At 35.7% G+C, this 14,897-nt stretch overlaps 1 protein-coding gene across 5 annotated transcripts in view; it reads right to left on the bottom strand.

Moving 5' to 3' along the window:
• Positions 1-14,897, bottom strand: part of kaznb (kazrin, periplakin interacting protein b) — a 137,683-nt gene that overhangs the window by 116,733 nt on the left and 6,053 nt on the right. The window lies entirely within an intron of this gene.

Genomic DNA, 14,897 nt, shown 5'->3' with positions numbered 1-14,897 from the left:
AATGGATCAAATGGATTAAGGTGCATTGCAAAATCCTCTCAAAAACCATTTTTCGTGATGAATAAAATTGAATAAAATATGGAAATGCCTGATAAATTAAAATTCATTGTTTTACAGATGTCAGAGTTTTCATTGCAGCCTCGACATGATACTGCCATACTGAAATTAACAGCAGTTTATGCTCCATTAAAATGTGGTTTATATCTACAAAAGCATTTCTAATGCATTCAGAACACAAGCAACGGAAGATGATAGCAAGAAAGCAAGATTCTGAGTATTATTTTGTTCAAGAGGGGATCTGATGAGCTCTTTGATTCCTCTGTACTGTAGTTGCTGGGAGCAAAAGGAGTCACTATGGGGCACTGACTGCCAAGGCAATTTGAGGGCTTCCCAATGGCTTCACACTTCAAAAGTGAGGAGCAGTTAGATGAATGGAAGTCTGGTCCCTCACAGGTTTTTAAGGGCTCAAGGGAATGCATTCGGGATCACCCCATTACCAAGGAAAAACACAACCACATCAAAATGGAGACGAAACAGAAAAAAGCAAGAAATGGCTGAAACTGCCTTCAAGCGGGGGATCACGTTCCCATTCTCGCGAACAGAGAGTGAAATCAGATTCCAAAAGTTGGCATATGGAATAGTTATGCTAATTGCCAGGCAAAGAAAGCTCAGACATTTCTGACAGTTTTATTATAGTTTTCCAAGCCTTTGTTTTGCATATTATAACAGAATTCCACACCATTTGCATCACTCACTCAGGAACCTGCAATTTTGTTGTTTACATCGCCGTAATACACGGCTATCTTTGACAGTGTGCAATCCATTCCCTGAGTGCCTTTGATTGTATGGTCTCCTGAGAGGCAGACTGTGAGCCTGCACCTGCATTCCTGATACAAAGACAGTTAATGCATTTGCAGTTTTGGACATGATGATTTGGCTCAACAGGACAAGGGAAAAAAGACACAGATTAACCACACATATGACTGTTTTCATTCAATGACTGTTCATCAGCCGGGAATTTTTAGCATGTGTTAGCCATCTGTGAACATTTAGACCTTTGCACCTCTGCAATTTGCTTAAGCGGGAGTGAGAGGCAGAGAGAGGGAGGCTTGTTAAAGTGTTGTACAAGGTCAGTCCTCGGTAGAGAAAAAATGTAAATGTGGTGATTTTCAAAATCATGGTCTGAACAGTTAAATAGATAGTCCTTTGTGTGATTTTAATATGCATTTTCAAATTCTCTACATCAGTTATGAGATAATAATAACAATCTCCATTGGCCTCACTGATGCAGTGTTTTGTCAAACACTAAATGACAACATTTTTGCTCAAATAAAAACTAAAATAACTAAGAAAACAGACAATAAATTAACATGTTTCATAACTCCAAAACTAAAATAAAATTGTATTTAATTTTTTAGCTTTTGTTGGATTATAAAATATTAAATGTACAAACTACAGACACTACCCTGTACCAATCTGAGGCTGTAAAATAATAACAATGATAGAGTAAAAACAATAAACGGAAATATTGTATTATTTAAAAAAAATTCTTTACTTTAATAGTGTTTCTTGTCATATGTGGAGCTTTACTTTCAAAAAATATCAAATTCTAAACATGAAGAAAAGTAAAAGTTTCAAAACAAAAGTAATTTAATGAACAACTTCCAAATGTGTAACAGTGTGTAGCAAAACACAAACAACAACCGACAAGAAACAAAAAACCAAGAAGAACTTAAATACACAGAGATGATGAACCTACCACACAGATGTGATGATTAATGAGTGTCCATGAAAAGTGAAAAACTAACTAAAAGTCCATGTCAAAAAAGCTAACTAAACATTACTGTGATATTTACAGCCAACCATTTATTTAAACTGTTTGCAAAAGTTCTACACCAACATTCAGATACTTTTCAATTTGCATTCCACATAAGAAAACCACCTCCTTTGGAATGGCATTAAAGTGAGTAAATGATATCTGAATTTTCATGTTGGGGTGAGCTATTGCTTTAAGGCAAGGTTGTCTCATTCTGCTTGTGGGGGGCCATTGTCCTCCAGAGTTTAGCCTGGAAGTTTTTAGTGAGTCTAAAGACCTTCATTAGTGTTGGATCTACACTTTGCTGCACAGTGGCCCTCCAGAAACAGGTCTGGACTTTAAGGACTATATATATATAGTAGAGAGACTCATCACAAGTCATAACTTCAGGCATCTCCAAAACAAACATTGCAGCAGGTCAGCAGTTACCGCACCGCTATGCTGTTCCCTCAGCTTACATCCATCCACTTCCATTTTCCCAGCCTGTCAACCAGCTCCCCCGAGGCCTCCTCAACCACCTTGACTTTCATTGTGCAACAGGCTTCATTGGCTTTGAGAGGAACACGGGGCTGGTAAGCACCTCCACAAAGCCTCTAATCAGTGGCATACACAAACTGCATTCCCCTGAGCCCTCAAGCTCTTCCAAACTACAGCCCCGGCTGCCTGAATGCAACCGCACTGTCAGAGACGTTTACTAGGCAGATGTGGAATTAAAGAAGAGAGCGATGGAATAAGCATTTAAAAGTTTGTGCGTCAGCAGTCACGCGCGATAAAACGCCACCAGAAGCACAGCAGAACCAAATAATAATATTCTCCAAAAGTAAACAAATTACAGGGAGCGCTACATCAGATTTCAATAATCTTGAATACGTCAGTCGTGCACAACTGTCAGTGTGACACAGGCATAAAAATGATAAAAGGAAACATTCTCATAGACTAAACCTGGGCTTTTATAAATGTGCCCTTATCAGTTTGGATACGTGTAGAGTTCTGCTGAGTCTTAAGAAAAGTTGCACAGCCTTTAAGATTTATACAACCAACTTTAAATTGAATTTTCGTCATGTTCCTCATTTCGCCCCTCTAGAAATGTACATCCGTTCTGTCTTCCATTTAACCTCCGCAGGTGAATTGTTTCCATAAGCTGAAGGATTCTGTCAATGGAATTACACGGCAATGACCACACATTTGATCGAAATTCACATTAACACAAAAAAATTAATCAAAAACTTCCCCACGTACTTGCTCTTAATCCCTCTGAAACATTCTGTATGAAGCGGTCACAAAGGAAATTCTCTTCGGTGATGGAAAATATGCGGTTGAAACTTAACGCAACATCCTGGGCTTACGAGGATATTACAGCGTTGAACTTTTTCACTGCACACGACTGTAGTGCTGTGCTTGTGACGGCCAGTAATTGCATTAATATTTATTGAAGTATTAAAAAAAGCCCTTCCCTGATAAGAGTGCCAAAAGGACCTGCTAGGTTCCTCTCCTATCAATAAAAAGGCAGATAGAGTGAACTTCATTTTTCTTCTACACAGAATTCAAAGTATTTCAACAGCCGCTGTAATCAAAATTCAAATGAGGGTGGGGAAAACTCCCTACATCAATAAATGAAAGTTTAACTTAAGACGGTCTCAGCGCCGGTTTCCATGGTGACAAAGCAGCCCTCCTTTGCTCTCAGATCAATGTTAATGTCACACATGCCGCGAGGCTTTGCTCTTATCAGTCAGAGCTTTTTCCCATCGCTGTCCTCCAACGATTGCTCGACTGCTTTACACTGAGAACTACACTGAACATCTGGGGCGTTTCCTAAACAAATAAATCATTATGTATGATTAGAGACACATGTGAGAAAATTCTGTGCTCATAACCACATTTTCACATTTGTCTCTGGCAGATAGAGTGGTTGTAAGAAAGGCCTATGTTTTGTTTTATTATAAAATATGCTGTGTACTTTATAATGAAAATAAAATGTTAGATATGTTTTATTAAAAAGGCTCTTGTATATATATTTTTAAACTGTATTAATCGTAATGAAACATTTATTGTTAACTTCTATTAATATATTTTATTTTATTATTACAAATATACTAATTATAAATAAATAATTATAATGGAATCATACATATATATATATATATATATATATATATATATATATATATATATATATATATATATATATATGTATATAGTAAAACAAATCTGACAAAATGTTGCATGCCATTAATTTGTATTAAACTATATTAATATTTCTAATATTGTTACAATATTAAATTATTTGTATAAAAAATAGCTTATTTTATAATTATTTTGGGCATTTGACACAATGTTGCATGCCATTAATTTATATTAAACTATATAAATATTTCTTATATTGTTACAATATAAAATAATAAAAAAGAAAAAATTAAATGGCTTTTTTATTATTATTTTTGGCAAAGTTTTTTTTTTTTATTACAAATTATTTATAAATAAATCACTACAAATGTAATATATATATAGACCAAAAGTTTGGACACACCTTCTCATTCAAAGAGTTTTCTTTATTTTCATGACTATGAAAATTGTAGATTCACACTGAAGGCATCAAAACTATGAATGAACACATATGGAATTATATACATAACAAAAAAGTGTGAAACAACTGAAAATATGTCATATTCTAGGTTCTTCAAAGCAGCCACCTTTTGCTTTGATTACTGCTTTACCTCTTGAAGCTCATCAAAGTATGCCAAGAGTGTGCAGTCACCTGAAATAGTCTTCCGACAGTCTTGAAGGAGTTCCCCGAGAGATGCTTAGCACTTGTTGGCCCTTTTGCCTTCTGTCTGCGGTCCAGCTCACCCCTAAACCATCTCGATTGGGTTCAGGTCCGGTGACTGTGGAGGCCAGGTCATCTGGCGCAGCACCCCATCACTCTATCACTCTCCTTCTTGGTCAAATAGCCCTTGATGCCTTCAGTGTGACTCTACAGTTTTCATAGTCATGAAAATAAAGAAAACTCTTTGAATGAGAAGGTGTGTCCAAACTTATATCAGTAAATTATTAACAACAATTGAATATGTAACATTATGCATAATAAATGTGTCCTATTAATTTTATATTAAATTATATTAACATCTATGAATGTATTAAGAAAAAAAATATTTTAGTCCTGGGAACTGAACTCACAGTTGGTGACTAAATGCAGCTGAAGCATACTGTATAGAACATATTAACAGGGGTTACTCAAGTAGGCTACTCAACTGTCTCAATTACAAACGCAATAATGATAGCAGTGAATAAATTAGCATTAAATGTTTGAGGAAAGAGACTTGCTAACAAGTAAGCGAATTGAGTGTGTTTCTGTAATGAAGTAACATTTAACAAATGTCAACCAATCACCTCTGAAGAGCGCAGCCAGGCTATATTTCAACAAGAGACTAAAAGATTCTTATCAGCTCTCATTTTACCTGTCACACTTAATCATGGCTGCACTTAGACCATAGCAAAGTTGCTCAGAGTTTTCTCACTGACCCGCTCTTCAGAGAAGATTAACCCCGCAGCACAATATGAATTTGTCCAAAGCCAATTGAATCAGTTCACACAAGGGCTCGTGGTCTTGATTTTTTCTCATTCTGAACTGTTCCTTTTTTTTGTATATTTCTCTTCATGGAGGAGTTGTATAATTGCCTATTGATCTGCTTCGATCTCAAGGATCTTTCAAGCAAACACTTGACATTTTGTAAAAGCAACAGAGCTCTGGTGACTGTAGTCAGAGCTCATTCTTAGGTTTATTTTAACAGTATCCTCAAGAATGTTTGTGGATCACATTCTCACACCAGTATGTCTGCTATGCAAGAATCCCAATGACAGGAAATGCTTCCCATCACACACAGCTGAACAATTGTCATATGATACATTCAGATTTAAAAATACCAAATCAAACTGAGCTTCATGCATTCTGTGATGCTATCATATTATGGTTTATACTCTGTCAAATTCATTACACCTCAGCAGCTGCAATTAGCACTAGTTACTTGATTGATATACTGTTTAAAAAAATTACTTTATTGAAGGTGTCTTGGCACCTTTTTAATTATTTAGCATTTAGATGTTATTCAGGTGCTTACACTGTTTAAGTCAACCGTTAAATCACAGAATATTTGGTGCATTTGACTTTCCAAAGAGACAATATTGCCCCCATATGGTTTTAAAAGTTACAGCAACTCAAGCAATGAATGTGAATCCGAGGAGATATGATTAAACTGCATTAAACACATTAATGAATACACTTTTTTGTTTTTTTTTAGGTACAGGCACACTGTATGCTGATAACACATTTTATTTTAACGATAATGAGAGAGAGACTATGTAAGAAATGGAATACTTGTGTACTGCTTAAAGCATACACTACTTTTTTATAAAAGCATGTGTAATATGCCGAAAGAAATGTTTCAAATGCTGCATGTTACATTATCTAAATTTATTGAAAAACATGTGAACTTTTGTAGAAAGAGAGAGAAATAAGAGATATTAGATAAAATATATTGTGGAAGCAACAAAAGCAACGGTTTAAGGTTAAACTTCTTAATGATGGATTTGTTTCTTACAAACACAGCTTTTCATTCACGAGTCATTATCATCACTGATGGACTAGTGTCATGTGGATTACAGTGATGTTTTTATCAACTCTTGTTCTGATGGCACCCATTCACTGCAAAAAAATCCATTGGTGAGCAAGTGATGTAATGCTAAACTCCACCAAATCTGCGAAAAACAAACTCGTCTACATCTTGAATGGCCTGAGGGTGAGAACCTTTTTGTCTATATTCATGAACAATTCTTTTAAAATTTGTATACGGTGCACAATATACATAAAGTACTGCAGAAATAGCAAGAGACATATGCGATTCTGAACACATACCTAATATAATACATACCTATATATACTACATTCTTATTGCTGAAAAAAATATGTATAATGATAAAATGCCATGCTGAACATAGCATACAGAACTGCACATGCTAAATATCATTTAAATAGTAACAGCAGTATGGAAGTATGTCTTTGCAAATATAGCATACAGATAATATGCATGCTATACACAGTGAAGACATTAGTGAAGTATGATCCAAATTTGCATAATGTGCACAGTATACACAGCCTACTACTCGCCATAGAAAAAGGGAATTAAGAGGCATTCTGAATGCAGTACACAGAACTTTTAATTCTACTGCACAGTAAACATTTCAAAGGTCTGAGGTTATTTTAGTAGTTTTGAAAGAATTATCTTATGCACACCAAGGCTACATTCATTTGATAAAAATACAGAAAAAGCAGTAACATTTCAAAATATTATTAGAACATAAAATAACAGTTTTTTTATTTAGTGTAATTTCAAATATAATTTAATTCCTGTGATGCTCAGGATCATTAATAAATCATTTGAATATGCTGATTTGGTGCCCAGGAAATGTTTTATTATCTATGTTGAAAACAGTTGTGCTGCTTAATATTTGTGTGGAAAATGTTATTAATTTTTTGGACTGAATTTTTGGATAAGCAGAAAGTTCAAAAGAGTAGCATTAATTTGAAATATAATTATTGTGACCTCAGTGTACATACTACAGGCATGATAAGAGGCATCACTGTTTGCACAGCGTCGTGATACAGCCGTGGCACACTAGAAGCGGAGCGGCTTGCCCTCCTCAGGTGAAATCTTTGATCAGTCCGCCACCTAGTGAGACATCCTGCAGTACAGCTCGCTTTTCTTTGGACACCTTCTCACTGAATTCAAGCCTCTGGAAAAACAGATTCCAATACAAGCTCTGACACAGCTTTTGAAGATAAAAGCCTCTTCTGACCCTTTGATAACCAACCCAGGGCTTACAGTGCACTAGCTGGATGCCTTGGAATTGCATTACACGTTTTCTTCCTTTTTCCTCTTAATGCTAGTCAGGCCTTTTACAGAGAAAAAGCGAGAGAGAATTAAATTGACATTAGAGCTACAAGAAGCACAAAGCATCAATTACACTTGTAATGAAGCATGTAACAATACGGTAGATAAGCAGTTGTGTGGGACAGGGTGCTTGCCTAATTGTCCATATTGATCCCACTAAACAAGAGGTCAGATTGCATTTGCATACTCACAAGCGCTATCACTTTTCCACAATGCGAAAGGACGCAAATGAAGTTCAAACAGGTCCTGCCCACAGGCTTTTCTGAATATAAAATGACATGCCACAATAATAAAGACCTTACCAGCCGACATTCGGTTCATATTGATGTACGACTGTGAAATCAAATTACCTTCGATGCTGTGGAATATTCCACATGCAAAATGTATTCATGAGATGCAAGCCACTGCTAGCTTTTTTCCATTCATACTGGGGAAATTAAGAACCACCTGACCACATACAAAGGGAAGAAGTATTGTAAGGGGTGTCTGCTAAATGAAATATAAATGCAAATGTAAGTAGGCCTATATGTGCCTTGTCTCCCTGCTGAAACTCTGCTTGAGAGAACAGTCAAAGGGAACTTTTTACATGCGAAGCAAAGATAAATATGACTAGGTAAAGGCGTCCCTGAGGCAGATTATCACCGACACAGCGCACGTCGATTTTTAATGCCTCGATGATATGCCTTTGCAAAAGCAAGTACTACAGGGAGAACCTGTGACAAGGCTTGAGCCAATTAAGGGTGTTTGTGTGTGAATGCCAGCGCCTGTCATATTCAGAGGAGAAAGTGGGTCAGCTCTTCTCAACACCTCTAAAAGAAAACGCAAGCGCGAAAACTTAACAAAAAAAAAAAGAGACCTCGCTGAGCGACAAGGATTTGTTTAGGGCGCTAAGTGCATCATTTGCAAACTAAGCATTGCATTACAAACATCATTTTGCACTGAAATATTCATGTCATATAGTGCATGCACAATTACATGACTGAAACAGGTTCCAGAGAGATTACACCAGTTCTATGCTTTTTAGCCAATCCAAAACACTCTCTGCCTGCAAATCATTTCGCAATTAGAGGGCATATTCTTGAAGTTTGGGTTGCACTTTATTTTAAAGGTTTCTTATTATGCCCCTTTTACAAGATGTAAAATAGAATACAAAATAAAATTGAAAAAAATATTTGATGTTTTAGCTCAAAATACCCCACAGATAATTTGATAATTAATATCAGATAATTAGCTTGCTAAAATTGACACTTTTAGGGTATGAGTCAAAACGTGCTGTTTTTGCTCAAGCTCTGGCAAATTATTATTAGTAGAAGCCTGTGATCTTTACAGAACTGTGTCCTGAGCAGATTAGATGGAGTGAGTCTATGGAGACTCCTATGTTCACCCTTTTAATGTCTTTTAATAAGCAAGATATGTACAGTAATGGTAATGGTGGACTGCTGCTTCTCACTCAGGGTGGTTATGTCTATGCTAATAGAGCATAGAACGTCACAAATGTGATGTGATAGACAGAAATCTGGAACTGCTTGTTTGGTATCATAAAAAAATTAGTGGGTGACTTTTTAACGATATTGGCTGGTTGTTTTCACACACTGCAGCCACAAAGTGATTTTTGCATAATAGGTCCCCTTTAAGTTCCAATTACCAAACCATTAACTATGACTTCTGCCTCAATAACCTCCCTATTTGCAGGTTATTAATAGTACGGTAGTTATTAAGGGTAGGATTAGGGATGTAGAATATGGTCATGCAGAATTTTTGTGGTGTATAAGCACTAATAAACAGCCAATCTGGTTTAATGACGGGAAGAAAACACAAAGTGCTACAAACATGCAATTGCTTTTCAAACCAGCATCAATACACCCTGTAGCAACAAGCTCATTGTCTTCACAGCAGGCCATGTTGTTAAGACTTTCAACACTTGTTTTTTTTTTTTTACATATTAAAATAAAATAATGCAATATTTGAAAAAATGCAATAGGCCTATCATGTACACACATACAGAGTTTATGTGAATCACTTGGCAGTAATCTTCCTTTCAAAATGGGTGTGAGTGCACCAGTTAACATTATTAATGCCGGTTAATAATGTTAATATAATTAATTTATGAATATTCATTTTTCATATTACAATATTTTTTGTATGTATGTATTTGTATGTATTGTATGTGTTTTTAATGTGCTATTTCCATATAGAATAACACAGGCATTTAAGCTCATTTTTAAATATTATTTATTTGTGAATAAAACTAAATTTTCATATAAACGTAATTTCTAATTAGTATTTTTAAATGTCAATTTAAATGCAAGTTCAAAATGTGAAGCAAAAAAAAACATTTTAAATTTTAAATTTGTATCTTTATTTTTCTCACATTATTTTTATATCTCATAATGACTTTCTTTCATATGCTATTTTCACTATAAACCTTTTTTTAACATCAAGGCGGAAATTGACTTCCCATTCAGAAAAGCAGATATTTAAGCATATTTTAGCTATTAGTTTATATACAGTAGCTGTGAATTAAAAAAATATATATATAAATTATAATATAAACAATACTTATTCTCATTAAAATGATATGCAAGTTAAAATATAAGCTAAAAATAACATTTTAAATTTCTCATACATGGATATGCACTCAAACACAATCTTATGAATTATTTATACTTAAGCTGACAAGCAATATCTGGTTTGAATTGAGGAGATATGGAAGAAACAATGTATCAGGCTAAGCTTTTTGTAGCATCTACTTAAACTAAAACCTATAAAATATTTAAAGGGGTTCGCTAAAGATGCTGTGCTCACTAAATGCAGCCTCACTCCAGCCATTTCAGCCCATAATCCAGATATCTCTGCTCAAAGTGCAAGGAGAGCAGTCTCTCGGTTCCATGATAGATGGATCACTCATCCTGCACAAGACCAAGACCTGCATGAATTAATCTCTTCACCCCCGTCTCATTTCCTCTCCCTCTGCCGCATATGACCTCATCCTGCCGTTAGTCAGTCTGATGGGGATAGAAGACAAAAGACAGTTATGAAGAGTGCAGAGCGTGGCTTTTCCCCTCCATAAATCTGAATTATAGGGCACCTACGCTATGGATTGTGATTGTTTACTTCCATCCATAGCTGAACAATGCTGATCCAAGCATTTGAGAGCACAGGAAGACTTTAGCTTTCTCAAGACATGTCTATTGCCCAAAGCAAGGTTATGTCAAAATCAAAATGTTACTGCCATGTTGAGTCAATCATGTGCCTTCAGTGGGCTGCACACAATGAACTCTATGCAGCGGTGCACCTCAGATGTCAAAAACTGACAGACCTGTCATGCACTGAAAATAAGGTGTTCGTGGAACATAAAAAATTATTCAATTAGAAGTAAGACTCTTGACTGAACTTAAAATGTCAACCTGCCAACCCCGTAACAATGACCTTCTTCGATGAAGTTACTCTAAAAGGTATTTACCTGATTTTAAACTGATCAATGTTGCATGATCGATCTCATGTTTGAAAGCATCATCATCACATGATTACTTTGATTCATGAAATGCAACCCAGACCTCAATGCTTGGTACATCAAGCATAAGAAGGCCAGCATCAGCTAACATCATTTAACGTAGAACAACAAACACGTCTTGAGATCACAAGACAATAAGTGACTAAATGTGACAACAAAATCAACAACAGTCTACATAAAACTGGCAAACATTTAAACAATGCATTCATATTAATTATTCATGCTGTAATGCATGCTGGGACGTGGGTGAATTATAGAAGCATTTTTTCCAGGCTTATTTAAACTGAATAAAAATCCAACTGATATTTTATATTTATATAATATTTTTAACAGTTGATGGAGATTTGTGGGATCCAGGGCATGAAGCTCCCGTTCCACCACATCCCAAAGATGCTCTATTGGGTTGAGATCTGGTGACTGGGGGGGGGGGGGGGGCATTTTAGAACGGTGAACTCATTGTCATGTTCAAGAAACTAATTTGAAATGATTCCAGCTTTGTGACGTGTTGCATTATCCTGCTGGAAGTAGCCATCAGAGGATGGGTACATGGTGGTCATAAAGGGATAGACATGGTCAGAAACAATGCCCAGGTACAGTAGGCCGTGACATTTAAACGATGCCCAGTTGGCACTAAGGGGCCTAAAGTGTGCCAAGAAAACATCCCCCACACCATTACACCACCAGCAGCAGCCTGCACAGTGGTAACAAGGCATGATGGATCCATGTTCTCATTCTGTTTACGCCAAATTCTGACTGAATGTCTGAATGTTTCCATTTATTTGTCTTCAACTGTCCAATTTTGGTGAGTTCGTGCAAACTGTAGCCTCTTTTTCCTATTTGTAGTGGAGATGAGTGGTACCCGGTGGGGTCTTCTGCTGTTGTAGCCCATCCGCCTCAAGGTTGTGTGTGTTGTGGCTTCACAAATGCTTTGCTGCATACCTCGGTTGTAACTAGTGGTTATTTCAGTCAAAGTTTCTCTTCTATCAGCTTGAATCAGTCGGCCCATTCTCCTCTGACCTCTAGCATCAACAAGTTTGAGTTGAATTACTGAAATAAATTAACTTTTCCACGACATTTTAATTTATTGAGATGTATTTATTAATGCTGTTCTTCTGAACTTTAAATTAATCAAAGAATACAGGAAAAATATTAGGGAAGCAACGGTTTTTAAAATTTTTATAATAAGAAATGTAACCTGACCAAATCAGCATACATATTAAAATGTGTGTCTATTCTGTATGATATAAAAGCTACATTTACATTTCTTAAACTTACAAAAATCATTAGATTAGTCTTAAATAATACTGAGAATTAACCAGAATTTTCTAGATTAGTGGGTTTTTTTTTTTACATTTATTCCTATACCAAAAGCACATATCCAAAATTAATAAATGTCAAATGTTTTATGTAAAATTTTATATAAGTGTAAATAAAAATTTTAGGAACATTTCATATGGTTCACCAAAAAGCTCTCTGTATAATTTTTGGCAACAAACAAATAAATTATTTAATATTAATTAAATGTATTATTATTATTTAGTATAAATAAATTATTTATTTATAAATAAACATGATTGACACTTTAGATTCATAACTACCCTGACTACAGTATATTGATCAAGGAAATAAAGAACAAGGAGGACATTTACCTTTACCTAACACTGCTGGGTACTAAGTATTCATCTTTAACCCTTAGGCTTCTGAATGTACCTCTCATCATTTTAAATCAGCGAGAAAGTTTTCCCCAGCTCTGCCTTAGATGTCTAAATCAAGCGTCGCCTGAAGGGAGCCCAAAGTGTGACTGATCACTAATAAGCTTTAGTCTATTACATGTCACCGAGCAAAGCCAACGTGGCTGCTGACATCAGAACTCATGGCGGTGTCCTCATTTTGCTTAATCTTTCTTAAAATAAACCCCTTTTGTCACACCTCTCAATCCCTGTGTGTCAACACAAGCTGAATTGTTTGCTAATATCTGCCATTTTGCAAGCAAATGACAGCAGCACTCCTCCTTGAGCAAAGGATGAGGCAGAACGAGCAAAGATAAAGCTTGAGCCTTAAGTCAAATGAAAGTCAAGGCATATAACATTCAACACAGTTTTCATAATGCATCTAAGAAGAGCAGGCAGAATATTCCACCTATGTTCTTTAATACGTCCCAAATTCCTACAGGCTAAGCCAATGGCATCTGACAAAGAGAAAAAAACATGTCTACCCTAGTCAATGTCAGGAGACTCATCACTATTGAGCAGTAAAATGTACTGGTTTAATATTCAAGTCACGTCTTGCACACAGATGGGTGAGCGGTGTGTGTCTAAGGCTGAAACAGATAATAACAGTGTTAACTGAGCAACCTCTTTACATGATAACACCGGAAACAAAAGAGTAATAATGCACATGGTTTTCCAACCAACGATCAAGCTAACTGGATGGAAAATTCCCACAAGTGTGCCACTCTTAAAGGTTACATCAACCAAAATAACATTTTATGATTGACGCACGAGGTGGTGGTGAATGATTTATTAAATGTTTGACATCCATATTCTCATGAATGTTCATGACGACAATGAAAAAATCACTTGGGCAGCCATCAAGCTTTGAGATTTGTTACTGCACCTTTACATTTATTTTTCAGTTGGAAAAGCTACAGTGGGGACTTTTTAAATACAAAAATCTTCATTGCAGAAATTGAAAAATGTACTCTTTCCAAAATAGAGTCTACACAATTAGATCCACTGAACTTTGGTATAACTGGTTTACTTTGGTATTACCATTCAAGTTAGAATTACCATTCAAGCTAGTGTATTTTCTTATTATTATCTTGAATTAATCAAGGACAAATTAAACTGATCAAAAGTGCCAATATAAGACTTTTATAATGTTACAAATGATTTGTATTTGAAATCAATGCTGCTATTTTGAACAGTTTGAACATCAAATAATTGATCACGGTTTTCATTCAAATATGAAGCAGAACTCATTTCAAAATTGTTAATAATATTAATAAGTAATGTTTCCTGAGCAGGAAATCAGCATATCAGTGTGATCTCTGAAGGATTATGTGACACTGAAGACTGGAGTAATGATCCATCACACAAATAAATTACATTTTGACTGGAATTTTACACAAATAAATGCAGTCTGGGTGAGCATAAGACTTTAGATAAGACTAGACATAAGGTTAAAAATGAGGCAGTAAGAAGGTTGGATATAATGCAAATCCTATATAAAGGCAGAGGTACCAAATAGACTGCAAGTGATTAAAATTATTCTCTCCATGGAGAGGAGAAAGCAGCATAATCTGCTGCTGCAGATGTTAAAAACGGATGCTTGGCTACTAAAGCATGGCAGAAACCTAATCTCAAAACAAGCTCTTTGGTATAAAGCTGTAGTACAAGGTTTCGTGTACAATAAAGACAGGAGAAAGCACTGCAGCATTTCCCAAATGCGTAAATTCAGAAAGGTGTGAAATTGACCCTTGTGTAAAAAGTTCTACAGCACAAAGACTACAGCGAGGAAAATGAGAGAGAAGGACGGGGGAGGCTGGGGAGGATCTGATAATATTAAGCAGTCTTCAAGTTACATCATGAAAATGAAATACGTGGATTTAATCCCACATTCC

This window comes from Carassius gibelio, chromosome B11 (genome assembly GCF_023724105.1).
Source record: "Carassius gibelio isolate Cgi1373 ecotype wild population from Czech Republic chromosome B11, carGib1.2-hapl.c, whole genome shotgun sequence".
Lineage (NCBI taxonomy): Eukaryota > Metazoa > Chordata > Actinopteri > Cypriniformes > Cyprinidae > Carassius > Carassius gibelio.
Note: the sequence above shows the minus strand (reverse complement) of the source record. Positions and strands in the feature narration are given on the sequence as shown.